At 37.8% G+C, this 27,761-nt stretch overlaps 1 pseudogene; it reads right to left on the bottom strand.

Moving 5' to 3' along the window:
• Positions 1–27,761, bottom strand: part of LOC137232657 (uncharacterized) — a 976,682-nt pseudogene that overhangs the window by 39,788 nt on the left and 909,133 nt on the right.

The raw sequence follows: 27,761 nt of genomic DNA, 5'->3' as shown, positions 1-27,761 counted from the left end.
ACAGCCTGGATTGGACAGCATCAATGCGTTTCCTAATGAACTCTCTAAGTAGAATTTTTTCCCTTTACTCCAGGTAAGCAGACCAGATAAGACACTGCCCTTGCTGCAGGCAGGCAGATATAAGAGGAAGGGAGAAAAAGGAGATAGAGACAGAGACATAGACAGGCTTCAGCAGACCACCATGCTCGGTTCTTTCTCCAAAATTCACCAATCATATTAGAAATTCTTCTAGACCTGAGTATTTGTTAAGGGACAGAAAATAGTTGTTTATCCAATACTGTTCTCTCCTGAGAATATAGTGTACATTCTCTCTTTTCTGTGGAAATACAAGAAGTGAGGAATAAGTACAACCTTTAACTCTCCCAATGCTCACGCAACATGAGTACCAATCACCTTTTGGCCGCATGTTGACATTTTGTTTTAATCAGACAGAAAGTGTTGTACAAACCATCACTCAATCCATTTATAGTCACTTTTTCTTCTTTCATTTAGGAGTATAATTTATTCATTTATGGCACAAATCAAACCACCACATATTCAAATTTATATTCTTTATTCAAACTTCTAATTTTGGTCTTGGAATTATCACATTCTTGTATTCCCACTTCTTTTTACTTTGTTGTTCCCATATAAGAAGCACTGTAAACTTTAAAATATGGCTTCTAGATTTTGAAATGTGGGTAAAAATACCTAAATGGTGAGTCTATAGGCAATGAGATAAATGTATCTGGAGCTTAGAAGACAGAATGACAGTAGAAGTGAATTTTGGGAGCCATCAGCTGCTCTGTGGTTACTGAGGTCAAGGGCCTGGAAAAGATGACTGAGCACACTCTAAGAAGGAAGGGAGAAGGAAGGAAACCAAAGACAAAATCCTGAGATACTTTAAAATCTAAGAGTAAAGCACAGAAAAAGGACTGGAAATTAGTGACTGATAAGGAACCGCCAGAGATGTTGGAAACGAATGAGAAAAAATGGAATCGGGGAAAACCGTGTTTCAAAAAGGAAGGAGTGCCAATCACCAGAGAGAGATCGTGTCAGATCAGGTTTGAAAACCACCATTGGATTGGGCATCTAGGAAGATGCTGATAATCTCAGAGAGCACAGTTTCAGTGGATTGATGAGAAAATAACACAGAATATGTTGAGCTGAAGTGAAGAGAATGAGAGAGAAGATAGTGGACACGATACAAACATTTTTGAAGGCTTGGCTGAAACAAAAAGAGATATAAAGAGTAGTACCGTGAAAAGGAGGTCTTTTTAAAAATATGGGTGATACTTCCCCATGTTTATATTCCAAGAGAAAAGAGAGATGGAGGATGAGGGGAGGGGTTGAAGAAGTAGGACAGGATGGTGTTAGTTCCTGGAGCAGGATCTCTGGGGAGGAGGGCAGTTGTGGGACTCAGCGCCCAGGGGTAAAGATCCATTTTAGAGAGGATGAGGGTCACTCTTCTTTGGAGATTAAAGAGGTAAGATCTTTGCAGATACACCTTTAGAGCTGAAGGACTTCAGGCATGAGGGCCTGTTTTATATGTTTCATAAAATGAGATGAAGGACAGTTATGTGCAGAGGGAGAGGGTAGCCAGGGGAGGGTGGAGACTCTCAGAATTGTGCAATTTTTCAGTAGCAACTGAGGACAATTAAAGAGCAGTTTCTCAGGGACAATTAGTAATTTTGCTGAGCAACCTCAAGCCGAGTAATGATCCTGGTGTGCAGTTCTGCGCACTTGCAATACTGATCCAGAGCAGTTCGGGGGTTCTGTCAGAGTGGTTGCCGAATAAGCAGGGTAATAGCTAAACATTAGGAAAGTAGTTCCAACTTTTCAGTATATTTTTCTTCCAAGTGGGACAGGAGGACGATAAAGAGGCTATTAGGAAAATCGCCTATAAGCCAATGAAAATCAGATACAAGATGATTCAATGTCATTGAAGACTTGGGTAGAGCTCTCTTATGTGAGTGAAGAAATGAGTCTGGCAAGAATTCATTTGATATATATGCTGTTGGACCATTCCTGTAGACTTTTTTTTTTTCCCCAGTTTCATTCAGATATCGCCACATAACATTCTTCAGCCCTGTCTGCTTGGCCTCACGCTCGGGATCTGACTTGGTAAGATGCTCTGCCTTATCTGCCCTGATTCTCTGACTTGGATTTCTGGCAGGATGCTGCCGTGGTTCCATGCACCACAACCACAGACTCAAGGCATTGCCTCAGGATGAGGAAGGCAGCATGATCTAGAATTTGGGGTCCATATCTGCACGCTGTACAAGGTGGCCCAACTTATGCCAAGCCCGGGTCCCTAGGACTCCCCCTGTCAGATCTGCTGGATTTTTCCCAGGAGGGTGGTCAGAAAACTATGAAAGTAGTGGTAAACGTGAAGAATTATTCCAAGTCTGCATGGGTTCCCAAACTTCATTAATGTTGTCATCCACATTATGTATACATATACCTTAAAGGGTTAGCACTTTCCTAAGATAAGTTAAGGCGAAATAGTGAAGATTTAGATAGCATTTCTAACATTGCACCTCTTTTCTCTTTCTCTCTCTTTATTACAGATTTACTACCTTGAATCAGATTCTCAAATAAAGTCAGATACAGCCGTACAAACCCATACATATTCTCATAGCAATTTGAATTTAGTTACCTACTTAGACTTTGTACAAGGAGGTGACATTAACTTTCAGGGACTTCATATATTATCTTTCTGAGCAACTTCTTATATCCTTTCATAAAGCACCCAAGGGCCCTTTAGTTACAGACCCTCTCTATCAGGACCCACGCTTCCGATAGGCATTCCCACCTTCCATCTTTTGTCTTCAGTGGCAGAATCAATAAAAGTCAAGGCAAGGTGAGGGGCAGTGGTGAAAATCCCAGGAAACCCAGTCTGCAAACCCCAGAGCCATACAGAACCACTGCAGTAGTTCTTCTCCAATAAGATCACACTTTGTCTCCTTGCACCAAGAAAAAAGGCAAAATCAGCTATTTGTTTAACTTTCCTTTGATCTACTTATTACAGTAAATCTGTACCATATATTACTGTTGAGAAAGAAACTCAAATATTAACTGACCTACCCGAGGAGACCACAGCAGTGGCGAAGTTATACATTAAGGAGCTCAGGGTCATGGCTTTTGAAGTCAGACAGATCTAGCTTTGAAAACTGACTTCCCTAAATATGGATGCTAGTTAATATCTATAAGGCTTATTTTTTACATCTATAAAAAAAGGATAAAAATACATTTCTCCAAAAGTTCATATGAAAATTAAATGATATAATGTATATAAAGCACCCAGGATGGTACATGGCCCACAATAAAAATTTAATAAAGATTAACATGATTAGTTATTCATTGGTAAAGCACCTGTTGGAAACTACATTTTGACCTAATCAAATGGTAAGTCACTGCAACCATGGTGCAAAACAATCCAATAGGAAAACCATTCCCCACATCTGAAATAAACCCTCATGGCTAGAGCAAAAGCATATTTTCTCTTGTTCCATCCTCACTGACAGTGTAGAATAGCTGGCCACCTTTATCTGTTTAATAACACTGCACTTAATAGAAATCACTATTAACTGCATCTCTACTAAAAGAAAAAAAAAAAAATCCCATCTCATTTAACCTTTCCAAACTGGGCTTGTTTTCTAACTCCTTAATAATCTTTGTGGTTCTCCTTTGAACATTCCACATTTTCTCTCTTAATTATGAAGGCCCAACATGGATGCAGTGCCGGGAGCCTGCCTGGCACTGGCCTACTGCACGAGTTACCAGGGTGGAAAATGAAGATGGGGAAGAGCTTCAGTTTTACGGCCAGATACTGTGCTGCCTTTAAAACCAGTAACATGCTGTTGATGGAGATCCCAGAGAATATCAATCTGAAACAAAGACCTCCTTCATTGCCATGTAAATCTGGTCTTTTCTTACTAGTGACTTCTTTTTTCTACCTTAAGTTTCTCTATCCTAGTAAGGCAAAGTGTAGAAAATTAAGGGCAAAAAAATTTGCTATAATGTTGTGGAGATGCAAACAAGGTCATTGTCACTCAAATTAATTCTATTTTCCATTTTGTATTGTCCCTTTTTATGGACTATCTTCTCAACTATTCATATAATTTTGGAACTGGAAAAGACACTAACAATAATGAAAGTCAGCATTTTTATAGTACAGTGGAGAAAAAGGTTGCATGGTCAAAAAGATTGAAAACTTTGTATATTATGTCCACCTCTTGGAAATTCAATTCACCCAACCAGACCAGATCTTTCTCAAATCTATTTCATGATGGAACCTTTGGGGGATCCGTATTATACTTAGCATCCAATAGAAGTTGCATTCTAGTGCAATCCACTTTGAAAATGTTAATATCACCCAAATTGATAACGATATACAAGGAAGCTGAGGCTTCAAGTGGTTGCTTGTCTGTTCTCATCTCTTTTATTTTCACTCCTGTAACATCTTACTATCCTTCCTCATGCATGTGCCACCTTTGCCCCACAGATATTTCTTATTTCATTTTTACCCAAAATGGCTGAAGACACTTTCATCTCCCTTAAACAAAGAGAAATAGCAAAAATGCAGATTTCTGTTTAGAAATTATTTCTACGCTTTTCCCTAAATGTCTTCTGTCCGTATACTTCCTAAATACACCTTGATGCAAATGTTTCTGGTGGGAATGTGTATTCTTTGGCTATAATGAAGAGACTATAGTCTCTGATCTATCTTTGAACATGTATTTACGTGGCCAGGTTTACTAGTTTCAAGTTCTGCTAACATGTGAGGAAAAATGACAAAGCATTAGGTCACCACGAAGCCATAAAATATCCCAAAGTTTGATCAATATTAGTTTATATATGCATGTGTAATGCACATATGTCATTTTTCAGCTGATGATTTCCCTTACCCAGAAAAAGCCTCATGGAAGAGAATTATAAAAGTTCTTTCCTCTCAGCCTTGAAACTGAAGACCAAGCACCCATTTTAAGAAAGAGGTCACTTTTTATTATTGTGTGTGACCTAGGGCAAGTGTCTCCATTTCCACTCTAAAGAACAACCCATTTGAAACTCATGTTGCGACACTCACATATCAGATGAGAGCAAAATACTATCAAAAAACCTGAATAAGAAAGAGCTTGAGAAGTGATTTTCTACATTGCTGTGACCAATCTGCTTTTCATTAGTTTCACTAACATCAGTACTAAATATATAAAAACGAGACATACGTGTGTGTGTGTGCACGGTGCTGTGTTTTTGTTTTATCCTAAGATCACCTCCACAAAGCTGTAGCCTTCTGATGAAAGGAGAAGGGGAAAAACAATCCTCATCATTCTCCTGTCGGTCCCAGACCTAAATTACTCTGTTTTCCCAAGTCAGCCAATGCCTTGTATATCTGATGCACTAACCTTGGTTCCTGAAAATATTGCCTGCTTGTTAAATCACCCACACTGGATGGGCCCTGAAAGAGCCAGGCATGCCTTGAAATTTACTGCCACAGCGTATATATCTTTCTAAGGCTTGCAATTCTCTTAAGTCTTTTCCCCAAACAAGGCTCCGGATTTATCCCTGCAGAGGGCAATCAAGAGCCACACTGTCGGCTAGATCCATCCTGCACTCTGAAGGAACAGTGAGCAAGGATTCCTTAGTTTGGGCCTTTGTAGGACCTGAACAGCTAATCCGAGTCATGCGAATGGCTTTAAGCTGACCCATCTTTCCTTTTGAATTGAACACTATATACAACTGCTTGGGAAAGACCAATTAGGCTGACCCATCATTCCTTCAAAGCCCTGCCCCGATTGTTCTGATGCTTGGTCAAAGACACATACTGCACACACAGACATGCTATAGAAGCCAGATTCACATAGAAACCTACAGGCATTCTGAGTTTCACTGACAGCCAGCCAGCTCCTTCTCTGTTTAGGTAGATGTAATCTCATGTGGCACCTCTAAGTTTGTCCTAATCCATCAGATTTTCTTTAGACCATTTTACAACAGGTTTGTTTCGTTAATTAACCTCCTTCTGCGAGGTCCAATAGCCATGAGCCAGAATGATATTGGCTTGACAGCAAAGAATTTTATAGCTATGTCGTGGCATATTTTAATTTTCCGGCTAAAATTGTCTTGTGTGCTCTGCACTACTATTTACGATACAGCACATTCACTTTGAAGCTGACAGTGTTCCATTCCTCTCATTACAGTAACCCAGGCCTGGACCATTAAACCATTAAACAGGCAGCAGGAAGACCCGGGGGAGGCCCACACCCAGTAGCCCTGATTGGGCATGTACGGCTTCAGTTCAAGGATAATACTGGCCACTTCCATACCCAGAAAAATAAATTAACTCACTATCTGAGACGGGTGGGATGGGGAGGTGGGAGGGAGGTCCAAGAGAGAGGGGATACAGGTATACATGTAGCTGATTCACTTCATTGTACACCAGAAACTAATACAACATTGTAAAGCAATTTTACTCCAATAAAAAAAATTATAAAATAAAATAAAATTTCTTAGAGATTTGTGGATCTTCCGCCTGTGACATCTGTTTTGTTTCATTTTGTTTTTCTCTGCTTCTAGCTCCCATTTAGTAGGTGTTTACTTTATGAAGACCTACTGGTCAACTTTCAAATTACTCTTAGCTCACTTTAACTTCACTAATGGCATCTCGGGATTTTAGATCCACTGGGAACCACAAAGAACATATGTAAACTGAGAGATTAAACCATTTTATAATAATGCCTTAGACCTGTCTTCCCAAAGTGTGATCCTGGGGCCAGCAACATCAGCATCAATATCTCCCGGAACCATCTGGAAAGGCAAACTCCTGGCCTACTGTATCACAAATCCTGGGGGTGGATTTCACCAAGGTCTGTTTTAATAAGCTCTCCAGGTGAGTCTGATGCAAGTTAAATTTTGAGGACCACAGCCTTAGCCATTTTGACTTCTGAGATTTACAAATTATTTTGGCATACAGAGGTTTCACTTCTTTTCATGATAATTTCATCAAGTAGGCAGAACAGGTAGTAGCTTCTCCAAATTTCTGAAGAGGAAGATAGACTTTAGAAAGGGAACTTGTTCAAGATCATTCTGTTGCTAAATGGTAAAGCAAGACTAGATCACAGAGTTTCTAGTTCAGCATTCATTCCGCAGCAACCTCCTACCTAAGCAGCAAAATTACTCCCGAATAGAAAAAGAAGCCAGGGAGGCTTACCTGGCCCTAGAGACGCATTGGCTGGGCTGCCCAGGTGGAGCCCCTAATGGCTGAGCATGAAAGTAATAAACTATAAAATAAAATAAAATAAAATAAAATAAAATAAAATAAAATAAAATAAAATAAAAATTGGATTAAGGATGGGGACAAAGCCTAAGGAATGAGAATCCAAAACTCCAAGTACAGTATGGATGGTGAGGAAAAGCAAACATGCCATAAAAAGCTAGAAAAAAGAGAAGAGCCTACTTCAAAGATGGAAGAGGGCCCTGCTTAGACATTTTTCTTAGGCCTTATGGAAGGAGAAAAATCATTCCAATTCAGAACAATGTTTATGACAAATATGGAAGCCACAAAAAATTGTTTCAGCCCAAAACACTTTCAAGGCAGTTTTTTTTCCCCACCTTATTTATCTTTGCTTCTCAGTTACCAAAATCAGTGTTTCTAAAAGTGACAGCAAACCAATCGTATCAGAACACTTGTTTAAAGTTCAGATTCCCGAGCAACACATTACATTTACCAAATTTGGAGGTGGGGCACAGAATCACTCCCTTTATATTACATCTTAGGTGTGCTTTCTAGTTTAAGGTCACTAGCTAGACCAAGAAGAGTTCATAGTTGGCATTTGGGGTGTGCGTGTGTGAGTATGTGTTTTAACTAAATAGCATTTTGCAACTAAAAAGAGAAAAAAAAGAAACTTCCTCCTAATCATCCAAGTAAGGCCAAGGGAAAAAGTTCTGCTTTTCACACAAAGTAGAAGAGAAAGGCGTGATGCAGGCCATAATGTAAAAGCCCTTTTGTGTGTTAAGTGATCCCTACCTGAATTGCAGGTAACAGGGACACAGTGTACCTATGACTGACCTATGTGGCCATGCCTGCTCATATAACTACATCATGGTAAAAATAAATACTATGCACTCTCTAAGCACAAATATTGTACAAATACATCATGTTATACTGAAAATACTACTATGGGGACATATGGGAGAAATGAAGGGAAATTTATGGACCCAAAGATATAGTCTCTGGAAAATCACCTTTCCTGCCTCACCCCAAGCTCCAACTTCTTCTAGCAAGATACAAAGTGCCTATGCAGTAACACAACTGAATGTTTCTGTTTTGGTGAGATGTTCTGGCACTGTTTCATCATGCCATTTTCCATCACTTAAAAATTAGGAAGTAAAAAGTCACGACAAAAAAATGTAAAATAAATAAATGAATTGGCCCAACCCATCTCAAGTCAATTTAACCTGCTGTAAATAATACTTACTTTTTTTTTCTGTTTATTTCTATGTTTCCCAACATATACTCCTAGAGATTGTGATTTAATTTGTTTGGGATGTGGTCTGGGCTATGGAATTTTCCAAAGATCCCCAGATGATTTTAAGGTTCAGATAAATTTGCAAACCATGGCCTTAAACTAATCACATAAAGCAAAAGAAAAGTGAACATTGACTATTTATAGTACTTAAATGCAATTATTTTCTCTCTTTAAAGCCCTTCAATGATCCCCCTTTGTGTATACTATTTTTTAGGTCCTATAGGATAAATACCAAGTCTTTAGGAAAAAAAGGCAAGCTTTCCGTTACCTGATCACTGCTTGTCTTTTCACTTTAACTTCTATCTTCTCGCCTCAGAATTCACACTCAAGGAATGTGAAACTTTCACACGTCGACATATTCAACAATATCTGTTGAAAGTGAACAAATAAGAGTGAGGAAGTATTTCCAGATGGACCTCTAGAATCACTCTAATACAGACTGGAGTAAAAATCGGAACTGCTTTGTGGAGCTGGGGAGAAGGGCAATATATTATTTATTTATCATTCATCAGGTGGTTCGTTCTCATTTTCAATCACTGATTCTGAAATATTCCAAAGACTTCACCTCTTTCTTCTAAACTGTGGGTCCTGTCAGAGATGGTAAGATGTGCACCATGATGATTCTCCTTCCAACACTGCATTTTATTCCAAATGGTTCTCCCTCTTCTGTTCCCAGCTTCTGTCCTGTGCAGCCTGCAGCCACCCTTGTGGACATGCTGCCATGCAGAGATATATCTTCAGTGGAATGTACCATATTTCCCCATTGTATTTAATAAAAACGAGAGCCAAACAAGAGAGAGTGATGAAAATCACATTTCCTTTCCCTTGGCAGTATACACACAACTTCACAGATTTAAGACTTCAAATCTACAAGGATGCAGGAACCTTTGGTTAAATGAAGGTCATGCATTTCTGTCATGCTCTTTCCTCGTTTGGTTCCTTTTCCTGGGAAGCCACATCTTCGTCACACCCAGCCATATCCTGTTGGGCCTACCCATAAATCTCAGAATAGCCACTCACATATACCCAAAATAACAGCCTAGAAATATCATTCCCCACAATTTGAGCAGCAATTCCAACCAAAAACCTGGTCACTGTCTCACCCACATTCTGAGCTCTAGTTTGTGTGTGTGTGTATGTGTGTTCTTCCCACTCTTCTTTTTGAATTTTTTTTTTAATACAGCAGGTTCTTATTAGTTATCTATTTTATACATATTAGTGTATATATGTCAATCCCAATCTCCCAATTCATCCCACCACCGCCACTCCTCCAGTTTCCCCCCTTGGTGTCCATAGGTTTGTTCTCTACATCTGTGACTCTATTTCTGCCTTGCAAACTGGTTAATCTGTACCATTTTTCTTCATTTCATATATATGCGTTAATATATTTGTTTTTCGCTTTCTGACTTACTTCACTCTGTATGAAAGTCTCTAGGTCCGCCCACGTCTCTGCAAATGACCCAATTTCATTCCTTTTATGGCTGAGTAATGTTCCATCATATATATGTACCACATCTTCTTTATCCATTTGTCTGTTGATGGGCATTTAGGTTGCTTCTATGACCTGGCTATTGTAAATACTGCTGCAATGAACATTGGGGTGCATGTGTCTTTTTGAATTATGGTTTGCTCTGGGTATAAGCCCAGTAGTGGGATTGCTGGGTCATATGGTAATTCTATTTTTAGTTTTTTAAGGAACCTCTGTACTGTTCTCCACAGTGGCTGTATCAATTTACATTCCCACCAACAGTGCAAGAGAGTTCTCTGTTCTCCACACTCGCTCCAGCATTTGTTGTTTATAGATTTTCTGATGATGGCTATTCTGATCGGTGTGAGGTGATACCTCACTGTAGTTTTGATTTGCATCTCTCTAATGATTAGTGATGGTGAGCAGCTTTTCATGTGCTTCTTGGCCATCTGTATGTCTTCTCTGGAGAAATGTCTATTTAGGTCTTCTGCCCATTTTTGGATTGGGTTGTTTGTTTTTTTGATATTGAGCTGCTTGAGCTACTTGTATATCTTGGAGATTAATCCTTTGTCAGTTGCTTCATTCGCAAATATTTTCTCCAATTCTGAGGGTTGTCTTTTCATCTTGTTTCTGGTTTCCTTTGCTGTGCAAAAGCTTTTAAGTTTCATTAGGTCCCATTTGTTTATTTTTGTTTTTATTTCCATTTCTCTAGGAGGTGGGTCAAAAAGGATCTTGCTGTGATGTGTGTCATAGAGTGTTCTGCCTATGTTTTCCTCTAAGAGTATTATAGTGTCTGGTCTTACATTAAGGTCTTTAATCCATTTTAAGTTTATCTTTGTGTACAGTGTTAAGGCATGTTCTAATTTCATTCTATTACATGTACCTGTCCAGTTTTCCCAGGACGACTTATTGAAGAGACTGTCTTTTCTCCATTGCATATTCTTGCCTCCTTTATCAAAGATAAGGTAACCATATATGCGTGGATTTATCTCTGGGCTTTCTATCCTGTTCATTGATCTATATTTTTGTTTTTGTGCCAGTACCATACTATTTTGATTACTGTAGTTTTGTAGTATAGTCCAAAGTCAGGGAGTCTGATTCCCCCAGCTCCGTTTTTTTCCCTCACATAGCTTTGGCTATTCAGGATCTTTTGTGTCTCCATACAAATTTTAAGATTTTTGTTCTAGTTCTGTAAAAAATGCCATTGGTAATTTGCTAGGGATTGCATTGAATCTGTAGATTGCTTTGGGTAGTATAGTCATTTTCACAATATTGATTCTTCCAATCCAAGAACATGGTATACCTCTCCATCTGTTTGTGTCATCTTTGATTTCTTTCATCAGTGTCTTACAGTTTTCTGAGTACAGGTCTTTTACCTCCTTAGGTAGGTTTATTCCTAGGTATTTTATTCTTTTTGTTGCCATGGTAAGTGGGATTGTTTCCCTAATTTCTCCTTCTGATCTTTCGTTGTTACTGTATAGGAATGCAAGAAATTTCAGTGCATTAATTTTGTATCCTGAAACATTACAAAATTCATTGATTAGCTCTAGTAGTTTTCTGGTGGCACTTTAGGATTATCTATGTATCATATATCATGTCATTTAAAACAGTGACAGTTTTACTTCTTCTTTTCCAATTTGTATTCCTTTTATATCTTTTTCTTCTCTGATTGCTGTGGCTAGGACTTCCAAAACTATGTTGAATAATAATGCTGAGAGTGGACAACCTTGTCTTTTTCCTGATCTTAGAGGAAATGCTTTCAGTTTTTCATCATTGAGAATGATGTTTGCTGTGGGTTTGCTGAATATGGCCTTTATTATGTTGAGTTAGGTTCCCTCTATGCCCACTTTCTGGAGAGTTTGTATAATAAATGGGTGTTGAATTTTGTCAAAAGCTTTTTCTGCATCTACTCAGATGATCATATGGTTTTCATTCTTCAATGTGTTAATATGGTGCATTACCTTGATTGATTTGCATATATTGAAGAACTCTTGCATCCCTGGGATAAATCCCACTTGATCATGGTGTATGATACTTCGAATGTGTTGTTGGATTCTGTTTGCTAGTATTTTGTTGAGGATTTTTGCATCTCTATTCCACAGTGGTATTGGTCTGTAATTTTCTTTTTTTGTAGTATCTTTGTATGGTTTTGGTATCAGGGTGATGGTGGCCTCGTAGAATGAGATTGGGAGCATTCCTTCCTCTGCAATTTTTTGGAGGAATTGAGAAGGATGGGTGTTAGCTCCTCTCTAAATGTTTGATAGAATTCACCTGTGAAGCCATCTGGTCCTGGACTTTTGTTTGTTGGAAGATTTTTAATCACAGTTTCAATTTCATTACTTGTGATTGGTCTGTTCATGTTTTCTATTTCTTCCTGGTTCAGTCTTGGAAGGTTATACCTTTCTAAGGATTTGTCCTTTTCTTCCAGGTTGTCCATTTTATTGGTATAGAGTTGCCTGTAGTAGTCTCTTGTGATCCTTTGTGTTTCTGCAGTGTCTGTTGTAATTTCTCCTTTTTCATTTCTAATTTTAATGATTTGAGTCCTCTCCCTCTTTTTCTTGATGAGTCTGGTTAAAGGTTTGTCAATTTTGTTTATCTTCTCAAAGAACCAGCTTTTAGTTTTATTGATCTTTGCTATTGTTTTCTTTGCTTCTGTTTCATTTATTTCTGCTCTGATCTTTATGATTTATTTCCTTCTACTAACTTTGAGTTTTGTTTGTTCTTCTTTCTCTAGTTCCTTTAGGTGTAAGGTTAGATCATTTATTTGAGATTTTTCTTGTTTCTTGAGTTAGGATTGTATTGCGGTAAACTTCCCTCTTAGAACTGCTTTTGCTGCATCCCATAGGTTTGGGATCATCGTGTTTTCATTGTCATTTGTCTCTAGGTATTTTTTGATTTCCTCTTTGATTTCTTCAGTGATCTCTCAGTTATTTAGTAACATACTGTTTAGCCTCCATATGTTTGTGTTTTTTGTTTTTTTTCCCTGCTATTGATTTCTAATCTCATAGCGTTGTGGTCAGAAAAGGTGCTTGATATGATCTCAGTTTTATTAAATTTACCAAGGCTTGATTTGTGACCCAAGATGTGATCTATCCTGGAGAATGTTCTGTGTGCACTTGAGAAGAAAGTGTATCTACTGTTTTCTGATGAAATGTCCTACAAATATCAATTAAATTTATCTGGTCTATTGTGTCATTTAAAGCTTGCATTTCCTTATTCATTTTCTGTCTGGATGATCTGTCCTTTGGTGTAAGTGAGGTGTTAAAGTCCCCCACTATTATTGTGTTACTGTCGATTTCCTCTTTTACAGCTCTTAGCATTTGCCTTATGTATTGAGGTGTTCCTATGTTGGGTGCATATATATTTATAATTGTTACATCTTCTCATTGGATTGATCCCTTGATCATTATGTAGTATCATTCCTTGTCTCTTGTAATATTTTTTATTTTAAAGTCTATTTTATCTGATATGGGTATTGCTACCTCAGCTTTCTTTTGATTTCCATTTGCATGGAGTATCTTTTTCCATCCCCTCACTTTCAGTCTGTATGTGTCCCTAGGTCTGAAGTGGGTCTCTTGTAGACAGCATAAATATGGGTCTAGTTTTTGTATCCATTCAGCAAGCCTGTCTCTTTTGATTGGAGCATTTAATCCATTCACATTTAAGGTAATGATCGATATGTATGTTCCTATTACCATTTTCTTAATTGTTTTGGGTTTGTTTCTACAGGTCCTTTCCTTCTCTGTGTTACCCACTTATAAAAGTTCCTTTAGCATTTGTTGTAGAGCTGGTTTGGTGGTGCTGAATTCTCTTAGCTTTTGCTTGTCTGTAAATCTTTTGATTTTTCCATCAAATCTGAATGAGATCCTTGCTGGGTAAAGTAATATTGGTTGTAGGTTCTTCTCTTTCATCACTTTAAATATATCGTGGCACTTGCATCTGGCTTGTAGAGTTTCTGCTGAGAAATCAGCTGTTAACCTTATGGGAGTTCCTTTGTATGTTATTTGTCATTTTCCCCTTGTTGCTTTCAATAATTTTTCTTTGTCTTCAATTTTTGTCAATTTGATTACTATGTGTCTCGGCATTGTTTCTCCTTGGGTTTAACCTGCCTGGAACTCTCTGTGCTTCCTGGACTTGGGTGGCTATTTCCTTTCCCATGTTAGGGAAGTTTCGAGTATAATCTCTTCAAATATTTTCTTGGATCCTTTCTCTCTCTCTTCTCCTTTTGGGACTCCTACAATGCAAATGTTGGTGTGTTTAATGTTGTCCCAGACGTCTCTTAGGCTGTCTTCATTTCTTTTCATTCTTTTTTTCCTTATTCTGTTCCGTGGCAGTGAATTCCACCATTCTGTTTTCCAGGTCACTTATCCGTTCTTCTGCCTCAGTTATTCTGCTATTGATTCCTTCTAGTGTATTTTTCATTTCAGTTATTGTATTGTTCATCTCTGTTTGTTTGTTCTTTAATTCTTCTAGGTGTTTGTTCTTTAATTCTTCTAGGTCTTTGTTAAACATTTTTTGCATCTTCTCGATCTTTTCCTCCATTCTTTTTTCAAGGTCGTGGATCATCTTCACTATCATTATTCTGAATTCTTTTTCTGGAAGGTTGCCTATCCCCACTTCATTTAATTGTTTTTCTGGGGTTTTATCTTGTTCCTTCATCTGGTACATAGCCCTCTGCCTTTTCATTTTGTCTATCTTTCTGTGAATGTGGTTTTCATTCCACAGGCTGCAGGATTGTAGTTCTTCTTGCTTCCTCTGTCTGCCCTTTGGTGGATGAGGCTATCTAAGAGGCTTGTGCAAGCTTCCTGATGGGAGGGACTCGTGGTGGGTAGAGATGTTAGTTGTTTGGCCTGAGGCAACCCAGCACTGGAGGCTACAGGCTCTTTGGTTGGGTTAATGGCAGACTCTGGGAGGGCTCATGCCATGGAAAACTTCCTGGAACTTCTGCTGCCAGTGTCCTTGTCCCCACGGTGAGCCACAGCCATCCCCCGCCTCTGCAGGAGACCCTTCAAAGCTAGCAGGTAGGTCTGGTTCAGTCTCCTATGGGGTCACTGCTCCTTTGCCCTCGGTCCTGATGCATACACTACTTTGTGTGTGCCCTCCAAGAATGGAGTCTCTGTTTCCCCCAGTCCTGTCGAAGTCCTGCAATCAAATCCCACTAGCCTTCAAAGTCTGATTCTCTGGGAATTCCTCCTCCTGTTGCCAGACCCCAGGTTGGGAAGCCTGCCATGGGGCTCAGAATTTTCACTCCAGTGGGTGGACTTCTGTGGTATAATTGTTCTCCAGTTTATGAGTCACCCACCCAGTGGTTATGGGATTTGATTTTACTGTGATTGCGACCCTCCTACCGTCTCATTACGGCTTCTCCTTTGTCTTTGGATGTGGGATATCTTTTTTGGTGAGTTCCAGTGTCTTCCTGTCAATGATTGTTCAGCAGTTAGTTGTGATTCCAGTGCTGTCACAAGAGGGAGTGAGCGCACGTCCTTCTACTGCACCATCTTGAACCAATCTCTCTCTTAAACTCTCCCCACTCTGTCTGAATGAAGGGCTCATTCTATCTTCTAAAATGAGATTGGATTGAAGGCAACTGAGCTGAATTATTCCTAACTCCCTTAGAAAAACATTGTGGCTCCAAAAAAAGACCTATGTCTTTTGAATTCTAAAATAGAGATTTATTGGTGACTATTTAACTTAATAAAGTCAATTTAAGGGCAAAATAAACTGACCCGGGAAAAAGCATCAGAAATTTCTACCCCTTTGGAGAGCTGGCAGCCAGCCCTCTTGTCTATCCAAATATATAATTGCCATTGCCAAACCCAAGACAACACTTTTACATCAAATCCTTAGGCTTTCTCTCAACTGACTCGACTGCGTGAATCTACTCAAATGTGTGGCAAAGAGTGTACTTAAAATTATATAAACACCTCCAACCACTGAACATTATACAATAAAGAAGAATGTAGACAAAGGTAAATTCAGAAATTATACAATAAGGCATGCTGGACTTAGGCCATGTCATTTGACATTATTCAAAGAAGCTTAGAAGCTAATGCATTTGCTCCTGGTGATATTTGTCGTCGTAAGTATATATTATTGGTAATATATACTTGTAGATAATAATATATTCATCCTTAATTATGGCATAAAAAATTGATCTGGACCTGCCTGGTACATTTCAGAAGTTGAAATGGTTTATTATGATATCTCAAGGAAGAGGTTTTTAGTTTTGTAGTTAAAGGAATTAATACCAAAAATGAATAGGCTTCTGTTAGGCACGAAATAAGCAAGTGCACTGATATAATACTGATATTTAAAAGTACCTGGACAAGGAAAAATAAGATAAATCAAACAAAAAATTCTGAGGTCTATTATGTACTCAGTCTTGTGAAAAAGGCTTAAAGTATTAATTCCATATATTGAGTTTGCCTTTCCAGTTGACCTTCACCTTCATTCTTAAGAACTGTGCTGGAAGGGCTTTGGTTAATATTTAAGGTATATTGGGGATTCCCTGGTGCTCCAGTGGTGCACTCTCCCTGCCGAGGGCCCCGGTTCAATCCCTGGCTGGGGAATTAAGATCCCATAAGCAGCACAGCGCAGCCAAAAAAAAAATTTTTTTAAGGTGTACTTTTGTTTTTAAAAAAGGAGATAAACACCAATTAATTTTTTTTCCAGTGAAGTTTTTCTTCCTTTTTGATTTTGGGTTTTGTTTTGATTTGGTTGCAGGCTGAGGAAGGGGAGAGGATTTGAGTGTTGGGGTATAGGAAACTTCTTACCCAGTAATGAAGTCAGTAATACCATCAGCCAACTTGAACACTCCCTACCAAGGTACCACCTAAACTTCTTTTGAGGCTAAGAAAATTATTGGTTTTCCTCCCAAGTTAACATTTTGCATCCAGTCTCTTTTTTCCTTAAACAGGCTAATTGTGTCAGTGAGACTAAGTAGAAATATGAGAACATTTTTGTAAAAAGAAAATCCTAGATAAGGGAGACTTGCTAAAACATAAAAGAAGAGTGTAAATATTGGGATAAGACTACTTATTAATTTAAAGCTAGGAACTGAAAGGCCTTTGAAAATAATAAAGCAAATAGGTCATTGGTTACCTCTCATAATACAATTTGAAAAGGCAAGGATCTGGTTTCTCATTTGGCCAGAAGGAAGGGATAGATTTTTTTTTTTTTTTCAAAATGGAAATAACTTTACAGTGTCTTAAATTATAACAGTAATGATTCATTGTAAAAAGTTAAACACCAAAAGGCATAGAGAAGACTATTCAACATGATGTTAGATTGTTAGTGGGTTAAGGAAACATCATTAAAAAGTCATAGTAATAATCATGATTCTTCATAAATCTAGAAAAACATTAATTTCCAATACATGTGGGAGTGAAGGAAAAATTAGGCCATATCAGAGTATGGGAAAAGAATAGAAAATTGCATAAATTCTATTCATAAACATATGAACTTTACCATCCGTTAAAAAATACCTACCACATACCTCTACTAAAAGAGTTAACTGAGATAGCATACGTAAAGTTCTCACAAAATGATAGGCAGTAAGTAAACATTAGTTCTCTTTTCTCACCTTCCTTTTCACTGCCAAGAAACTGACTCTATACCCAAGCTTCCTGAGTAACTTTTAAGCTGAACTCCAAAACCTTATATTTTAAAAAAGGTTAGGAACATAAACATATGAAAAGATGCTCAACATAATTATCAGAAAAATACAAATTAAGATGAGATATCACTAACCACTAGCAGAATGGCTAAAATTAAAAATATGAAGGATTGAGGAGGATAAAAACTCTTGAATTTTTGGTGGGGCTGTTAATTGGTACAGTGACTTTAGAAAAACATTTGGCAACACTTACTAAGTCTACATACTATATGACCTGCAACTCCACTGCTGAGTACACAGCCATCCAAAATGAATACTTTTGTCCTCCAAAAGGTATATACAATAATGATCATATAATAGCCACACTCGGGGAAAAAATATCCATCAATAGTAAAATAAGTAAATAAATTGTGGTGTATAACTACAACAGAATCCTATGCATCGATAAAAAAGGATGAAATACTTATACGCATAATAATATGGATGAATCTCACAGACATAATGTTGAGTAAAAGAAGTCAGGTACAAAAGCATACATTCCATATACTTCATTTATACGAAATTCAAAAGAGGTAAAACAGAATAATGGCTCCTGTTGAGGTACGTACTAACTGCAGGGTGGTGTGGGAGCCTTCTCAAATGCTAGAAATGTTCTATGTCTTAATACATGTGGTGGTGAAAGAAGCATAACAATATATAAAAATTCATTAAGATCTTCATTTAAGCTCTGTGCACCTTAATATATATATATATATATAAGGTATAACTCAATTAACAAAATTAAGTGGGTTTTTGTCAGTGTTTCTAACACACATGTACATTTTTTATCAGCATTCTCAATATTAATATTGCATGTGATCCATTTTTAAATCGTTTGCTCTATGTTCAGCACTTTTTTTCTTTTTTAAAAGGTTCAGTACATAAATGTTATTTTCAAGGGAAATCTAGCACCCTTCTAACAAAGCATATTTCTAAGAGGTGATTTTCTCCATAGACCAAACAAATGCCAGTGTGTCTATTCATAGCTCTAAGAGCTGGGGTGGCCAAAATTTAAATTAAGCCAGTGAGATTTTCTACTAAGGCTTCACTTGGACCACTAGTAACTAAGTCAGACAGTGTCAACAGCAACAAGTACTCAGTGGAACCAGAGTTGACATTAAGAGTTTTCCTTTTTCTATTTAATGAATACGAAAGCTTTTTTCCCTCCTCTAATCCTCACTTTTCACTTTTAAGTGATTTTTTAAAGACCTTTTCTTTAGCTGTATTAGGTTTATAACAAAATTGAGAGAAGGTACAGAGATTTCCCATACACCACCCCTCCCCACCTCCGACATAGCCTCCTCCATTATCAACATCACCCACCAGAGTGGGTTATAAAAATATGTTACAATTGATGAACCTACACTGACAGTTTATAATTGTCCCAAATCTACAGTTTTCATTACAGTTCATTCTTGCTGTTATACATTCTATGGGTTTAGAAAAATGTATGATGACATAATTCATGATTATTATATTGTACAGAGTATTTTCACTGTCCTAAAAAATCCTCTATGCTCTGCCTATTAATCTTTTATCCCCAGACCCCCACCACCTCTGGCAACTAGTAATCTTTTTATTGTCTCCATAGTTTTGCCTTTTCCAGAGTGTCAACTTTTCCAGAGTTGGAAACATACAGTATGAAGCCTTTTCAGATTGGCTTCTTTCACTTAGTAAAATGCATTTAAGATTTCTCCATGTTTTTTCATGGCTTGATAACTCATATCTTTTTTGCGATGAATAATATTCCATTGTTCAGATGTACCACAGTTTATCCATTCACTTATTGAAGGACATCTTGGCTTCTTTCAAGTTTGGGAGTTATGAATACAGCCACTATAAGCATCCATGTGCAAGTTTCTGTGTGGACATAAGATTTCACCTCCTTTGGGTAAACACCAAGGAGCATGATTGCTGCATTGTGTGGTAAGAGTATGCTTAGTTTTGTAAGAAATAGCCGAACTGTTTTCCAAAGTGGCTATACCATTTTGCATTCCCAACAGCAATATATGAGAATTCCTGTTGCTCCACTAAATGATTCTTAATGGGGGAAAATTTCTATGCATTTTATGCCTTCTTAAGTAACCTGGATCTCTTTTAAAGAATATATTGTGCCTCTCTTCATTTGCTTTTCTAATCATTGAGCCATGAACTTCACTAGTATTGATCACAATTTGTGGATCATGTTTATTTTTACCCTGTTAGAAGCAATCATTTCATGTTTTTGTCCCCCCCTGGGGTAGTTAGTTCAATACGAAAATTATAAAAAGAGGATAATCTGACTTTTGTCAAAAACAATGTTTAAGAAAAATACTAAGGTAAATAAAACATAAATAATTCAAGAATAAAGCATTAGGAAGGCTACCTGTTTCGTGATTTTTATAGCTCTAATGCCTTGGCTTTGAACATTAACTCAGCAGGGGCCTTCTCCGCAGACGGCACACGCTGTTATTCTTCACAAAAAATACTAGACAACTAGGAGGAAAGAAGAATGCAGCCTAACTTAAAAAAAAAAAAAAAAAAAAGAGACGCATGCAGCAAAAACAAAGACGATCAATACTACTTGGATTAAAGAGAGTTTTAGTTTTATTTTTGAAGCACAATCTCAGGATCTTGGTAAAATCTGACCATGACCATCAAACATAGCAGTTTGCTAAGGGAATAGTGCTTCTCCTGTCCAGACTCTTTCATTCTACTCTGTGTCTGTGGTTAATGGAAGGTCAGATGTCAGGGCTCCATTTTGTCAAACACGAGGAACCAGAAAACAGCTTTAGCCTTGGCCGGTTGGAAGAGCCCTGAAAGTTTTGAAGAATGAGAACAAATGGTCGTTCAGGTTTCAAAGTTGGCTTGGACCCTTCCTCACCTTCTTTTTGGTTTTGTTTTGTTTTAACGGGTCTTTGTCTGCCGAACACATTAGTCCACTTACTCCTTCAGGTTGAACTGTGTGACCTGTGACCTCGCTCCACTTCAACAGACCACTCTCCTGTGAGACAGGCCCAGATCTGCCTGCAGCTTGCCACCTAAACGCTCTGGCCCCCTTCTCCCTCTGTGCCTACTACCGTTCATGTTCATGTGCAAGTCACAAAAGCCAGAGCAATTTCCAGCCTCCATCAAGGGCACAGCTCCAATTTAAGAGTAATGGCTGGAGGAGGTGTTATTTGTACCCCGTGTCAAGCAGTGATTGTTCACATCTGGCTGCAAGCTGAATAGGGCTTTAGATTATTCCAAGCGGTTCAGAAAAACGGGTGGTAAGGAGGTTGTGGGGAGGGGAAGGGGATTTTGACTTCCCTTGTGGTTTTCAGGCAAGTCATAAAGTCACCCTATTAATAAAGAAACATAATCAACTATGTTCTTTTAAATAATCAGTGATCACATGGACACAGACCTGTACATTCCAAGGCCACAAATTCAAAGGAATTAGCCTGTTAAAGTATCAAAGCAGAATAAGCATTCTTGCCTGTAAGCTTTTGTGAGAATGGTATTGATTATGATTCAACAAAGAGGTTGCTACTCACGTGCACATATACACACGTGCACATACGTGTTAATTTTGGCTGTGGTTTCACATCTAATATCTTCCCACCAGGGAAGCAATCATATTAAAAAATCTTATTTCTACAATCTGCTTTTTCCCCTTCCTCTTCCTTGACCATTTTGTATAATGTAAACAAAGAGTACATGTTTAGGCCTCCAATTCTGATACCCGAGGATTAGCATGAAGCCAAAAACAAAAGCTATGGGAATACTGAAGGGGAGACTCTGGGACATCCTGGCTACTGCTTTTTCTTGAAAGAAATCTCCTGGGGTGAAAAGCACACACAACATCAGATGCTATTCAAATATTTCATCTCATGCACTGCTGCAGAGCTGCATAAAAATGTATGTGGCGTTCATACCATTTTTTTGTGAAAGAAAAATAGAAATGTGGATAACAATTACAAAGAAACTAAAAAATTCACTCTTTGGGAGGTTAGACACATTTGAGAAATCAAAATAATATATAAAATATAATTTAAAACTAAGAAAACAATTTATTATCTAATAAACATGAAGATCCATTTAGGGTTTCCTTTTTCCCTGCAATGTTCCCTGCTATCTCTTCCAATCTTAATTTGCAAAACTGAGTTAGTCCTAGAGCAACAGATAGTAAAAATATTAAAAAAAGTATGAATTGCCCTGTCATTCTTTTAATATCATACAATGAGATAATGTAAATTAATCGAATAAGGAGATGATTAAACATGTCTTTTTTTAAAATTATACAATTAAACATCAAAGAAACAATGCAGAGAAAATTATTTTTAAGCTGTCATCTTGACAGTTGCCATTTAATTCATTTTTAGGTAGGACCTTGCACAATACATAAGAAAACAGGGGAACAAAAGATGTAAATGGTGGTATTCTGATATACAAGATTGCTTTGGGCATTTGTCTTCAGCCCTCAGCTAAAATACATAAGACTCAGTTAGGATTGCATGCCTTTTATTTCCTTTTATTTTATAATTTTTTATGTGAAATCAGCATCAAGAATAAGAATTTTGCAGGAAGGCACACATTCCTGAAATAGAGATTATTTCTACATTCAGAGTCTGCTTTTTCTGGAGGGTAATTCACAGCAGTATGGTAAAATTCGTTCTGTTCTCTGATATTGAAAAGAATGATTCCAATGAAAACAATTAATGTTCAAGATGACAAATGAAAAAGCCTTTCCTCCTCCAGGGCACGTTTTTTTAATACTTAGTCCATCCTTGGGAGATCAGCATCAGTCATTATATGGTGATCTTGCCTTCTTGTCATCTGTGCATTTTGTTGGGGCCACATAAGTGTTTTGCAAGTTTGATTTTAGACTTGTGACTTCCGTTGATAAGCACTAAGGATTGCACTTTGTGATCTGTTTCATTGCAGCACCACAACAGAGCATACCTTCTGGTATTCACACCTTGGTGTAGTGCCTTCCCTTAAATCTGGGCTGGGCCTGAAAGTCTCTTTAACCAATAGAATACTGTGGAAATGATACCATCCCAGTTCCTGAGGAAGGCCTGGCAGCTGCTGCTTCTGCATTTCTGGGAGCCCCAGCTTCCATGTAAGAAGGATGGCTCCCCTGCTAGAGACACCATGTGGTGAGACCCATGTGTAGAGAATATACAGAGAAACAGAAACACTGACACCACTGGAGGAGAACCCATAAACTCAAATGAAAGAGAAAATGGAAGTCCCAGACATATGAGCCCAGGTGAGCCATTCTGGGCCACATACACATCTGAAGCATGGGAGTGAAAAGTCCAGCTGGACACTATAACATACCACTCCCTTGTGCCATCATGAGGAATGATGAAAGGGTGGTTGTTGTGAGCCATTAAGGGGACTTCCCTGGCGGCCCAGCGGTTAGGACTCTGCACTCTCACTGCCAAGGGCCTGGGTTCAATCCCTGGTCGGGGAACTAACATCCCACAAGTTGTGTGGCACGGCCAAAATAAAACAAAGAAAGGCCGTTAAGTTTTAGGGTTGTTCACAGCAGTACATAACCAAAATATTCCTATTGCTCTGACCACATCCACACTTCAAAAAATTAAATAGAATTTATTTTTTACAACTAATAATACACAGGACCCTCTTCAGTTGGGACACTGTCTTTCCCAGCTTCTACTCTGCCTCCTAAATTGAATGTCACTAAGTTTTAATGTAAACTGAGGGGAAAGAACTCTTTAATGGCTTTAGATCTTAAAAAAAAGAAAAAAGGAAAAAAATGAGGTCATGTGATCATCTGGAGGAGCTTGCTATTTTCTTTCTAATTAATGATACTTTTTCATGTTTCTTCTCTTATGGTTGACTTCTAGGTAAAAGAGAACAATTTACTGATCCTGAAAATCCCTAAGTGAGACTGGGAGAAAGCAAAAAAGACTTGAACTCAGCAGAACACATCCCATTCTAGAACACACAATTTCGCTAAATTCTTTTGATTTTCCTAGGTTTAGACAGCACCGAGATGATGTTTCATTTACTCATTTCATCTATTCATTCATTGAGCATTAAACACACTTGCAAAGAACTCTGCAATGTGTCAGAAATACTATTTTCTTATCTGCTTTTTTTTTTTTAACATTTTAGTAACTAGTAATTTTAAGGTGATCAAATTCAAGAATAATCTTCTATATAACTTGAAACCAACTATATAAAACAATCCATCAGAGCTGGGATATTATTCTCTATTCTGTGCTTACTATAGAACTATTCATAAAGAAAAAGCAAAAAAATATTGGTTGATTGGTGGATACATAAGTGAATTTGGATGAATGAATGGATGAATGATGCTAAATTAAGTAGAGCACAAGAAGGACCAATGCTACAAATATATCTCATATTAAATATTTGTGCAGGTTTATAATTAGAAGATAAAATAGGGCCATATTTGGAAGGCAAGAAGAATGGTAACCTAGTCCTGGAATTTTCCAAAGGTCAAGAATTTCTCTTGCTCCTTTGAACAACTTATAAGTGTTTCAAAAATAAAATCCTGCTTTGGTGTTGAATTTAGTCCCCCCAAATAAACTAACAATGACTCAACCACTTGATCTTAAAAGAGAATTGGAAGTTTAGTAGACTTGAAAATAAAGGAAGAAGAGCAAAATAAATTCCCAGTTGTCTGGGACTGGAGAGGGCTGGACAGATACCAGAAGTACTTCTACCCTGTAAGTGCTGCAGAGTCACTCCTGGGCACCAATCATGCATCCTTTGAGTCTAGGAGAGTAAGCAGAGAGAGCTCAGAAGCTGAGAAACTTTCCAACCCCATCTTTACTAGACAGATTCCAGCACTTCTCAGTAAGGTCCATTTTACTGGTTTCTGTGAGGATAAGATTTTGAAGTCAAATATTAGATACAGAATATAGAAACAAACAAACAAAAAATAATGACTGTAAATGTGTCCACTAATTGTTACACAAGTGATGAGTAAAAAGCAAGAGGGGGAGGAAGATAAATATATAAAGAATATTGACTATATTATCTAGAGAAAAATTATAAATGGGCAAAAGATAACAGGAATCCTAGGAGGCAAGATTATTGGCAAAACAGATGGAAAGGGGAAAGGGGAGTAGGGTGGTAAATTTGTAGGATGAACCCTAATCTGTCTTTGTTCTAGAGATAAAGCATTTCAAATATCTCTTGCATAACAACTCACCCTAAAGTTTAGTGGATTAAAACAACAATAATTTATTTGCTCATAATTCTGCAATTTGGGTTGAACTGTCTTTAACATGGTGTCAGAGCCAGAGGCTCTGCTTCCATAATGGCTCACTCACTTGTCTGACAAGTTGATACCACTTGTCAGCTAGAAGCTCAGGGGCTGCCAGCAAGGGCCCCAGTTCTTCCTCCCAGGTCCTCTTCCTACAGTTAGGTTCATATGTCCTCTGGCCCTCAATGATTCAAGTTCCACATATGAAATATATTTATTCCCTCCTACAACCCACAAATCTACATCTCATTATAGCATAGTCTTAGACGCGAAGTCCAGATTCTCATCACCTAAATCAGATCTAGATGCAGATGAGGTTCGGAAGGCATGGCTCCTCCTGATTTGAAGATCTGTGAGAAAATGAGACAATTTATCTCTCTCCCTCATATCCCCAACATACAGTTGTACACCAGGGACAAGAAAAATCATAATAAACACTCGAATTCAAAAACAGGGAATATAGGAGGCACATAGTAATTACTGGTCCAAAGAAATTCTGAAATCTATTAGGGTGAACATAAATAGTTCCTTGCTTAGAACTGACAACTGTTTCTCTATGACTAATGGCTCCATCCTCTAATCTGTCCTTCCTTTTCCATATTAAATGACCCATATTTATAGATGAATAACTTTCTCAACCTACTTCCTGCCAACAGAAAGCTGTTAATTTTGAACCGTGTCTGTACCTTTTAATCCAAATTGGCAGTGCTTCAGTTAATACAATTATCTTAAAAGCTTTATAGGTTTCCAATGAATCTTACTGGAGTTCATCCTATTACTATAAAATAGATGAAAGTCACGACAACAAATCTCTTTAAAAAAGACTCCTCTCTAATTTTGGGTGCGGGACAATGTCCTATGCCTCTTCAAAGTCCTTTTTCTAGCTGAGAAGCTCTATGTGGTACACCTTAATGGTAGGGTTCTCAGAAACCCTACTGCCTAACAGAGAGGGCCTAGCAAACAACACCTTAGGTGTTTTAAAGGAATTAACAAAGTGTCTTAAGACGTGACCCTAACCCAGACGCCACATTTTACTAACAGCAACCTCATTTGATCTTCACCCTCAGGCCATTTATTATTTTGAGAGTTATTCCACTTGGGAAAAACTGAGAATGAGAAACAGCTTTAATTTGAATGAAGCAAATCCTGGCTTCTTTGTATTTCTTTGTAACTTTGTTTGAAAACTTAAACTTAAATTATTGGATCTCATTCCTCCTATCTTTATCAGAGAAAGTAAATTTGCACTCTCAGCATTCTGCTTGGAAATCTCCAGATCCATAATTTTACTAAGTACCTTTTTTATCATCCATTTGATTTTCTCCTGCCGCCAATAGCAATATTCTTCCTATTTTCCCCAGCCTTTAGTAAGTCTCCTTAAAGCCCTTTATTTTCTATTGCTGCCTAAAAACATCACCCGCAAACTTAAGAACAGCTTATTATTTCTCACAATCATCAGTTACCTTGGCAGTTTTTCTGCTTTACCTTCTGTTGACTGATAGCGAGCAGGTTTAAAATGCCTTTACTCATAAGACAAGTTGGTGCTGGCTGGCTGTTGGGAGCCCAGCTGAGGCTGTCTGCCTGGGAACTTGGGTCTCTCTGCTGGCTGGGTTCCTCAGTTCTCTTTCATGTTAGTCCTCCATGTGCTTATCTTGAAATTTCCCAAACATGAAGGTGTCAGGGTAGTTAGACTTCTTATATAGTGGCTGACTTCCAACAGCACAAAAGTAAAAATTGCCAGGCTATCTTAAGGCTCAGGTCCAGAACTGGCACAGCATCATTTCTGCCTCTTTCTACCATTTAAAACAAGTCGCAAGCCCAGCCCAAATTCATACAAAGGGAATGGATGCCAAGAGGTGTGATTCACAGGGAGCCAAAAAAGTTAACTGTCTATCACAATAAAATTCAGTTTCCTTTGTTACAGGAGAACTATAGGACAGTGGTTCTTAAAGTGTGGTCCTCAGACCAGCAGTATCAGCATTACTGGGAGACATTTGCCAAACACAAATTATTGGGCTGCACCCTAGACCTAATGAACCAGAAATTCTGGGCACAAGCCCATAAATCTCTGTTTATCGAGCCTTCCAGGTGATACAGATGCAGACAAAAGTTTGAGAATTCAAGGGCAAAAGAAACAACTTGCATTTGTGTCATATGTGGAATATGTTAAAGCATAACCAACTAGTTAACTCTTAATATGAATATCTATATATAATACATAATTAATGTCATATTTTTCAACATGATATTAGTTATAAAAGGATCAGTTTTGCTAACAGGCTTCTATGACTATTAGTATAAAACATCCTGTATAATATGAAAATGACTGAGAATTAATTAACAATTATTCTTGTCTCTATACACACACACATACACACACACACACTTCCTTTTTTAATTTCTTCTTGTTTTTTGTTGTTGCTCTTGTTGGGAGTTTTATAATATTTTATGTTTGAATGATAAATATTTTGTCATAAGTAGTTGTTTATCCTCGGAAATGTGAGCAAGGAGGTGGACATGGTAAAGAAGGAAGCTAGTATATATGATACATATCACCAGAGCCATGAACTCTTCTGCAAAATTATTTTTGAAAACAGCTTGGAAATGTAAATTTAAGATAAAGATACTGAGTCAGTAGGGAATTAGCATCTGTCCAAGGACATTTGGTGGAGAAAAGATTATACTTAAGTATTGAGCATTCTCTGTTCAGTCCACTGAGATTAAGCATGAGCCATAACTTCAGACTGCTCCATAATCTTCCAAAGTATTCAGGTGTTTGCAAAATTAACCTCTCAAAATATTGCAAATGGAAATGGCCTGTTGAACTCCATTAATTGATTAAATTCTACATGCATTAGAGCAGCACATGTTTGACTGCCAATAAAAAGGACTTGAAGGAAGTGGTTT

Source organism: Pseudorca crassidens, chromosome 10 (assembly GCF_039906515.1).
Source record: "Pseudorca crassidens isolate mPseCra1 chromosome 10, mPseCra1.hap1, whole genome shotgun sequence".
NCBI classification, from domain to species: Eukaryota; Metazoa; Chordata; class Mammalia; order Artiodactyla; family Delphinidae; genus Pseudorca; species Pseudorca crassidens.
The sequence above is the reverse complement of the archived record's forward strand: the minus strand, read 5'-3'. Positions and strand labels throughout refer to the sequence as shown.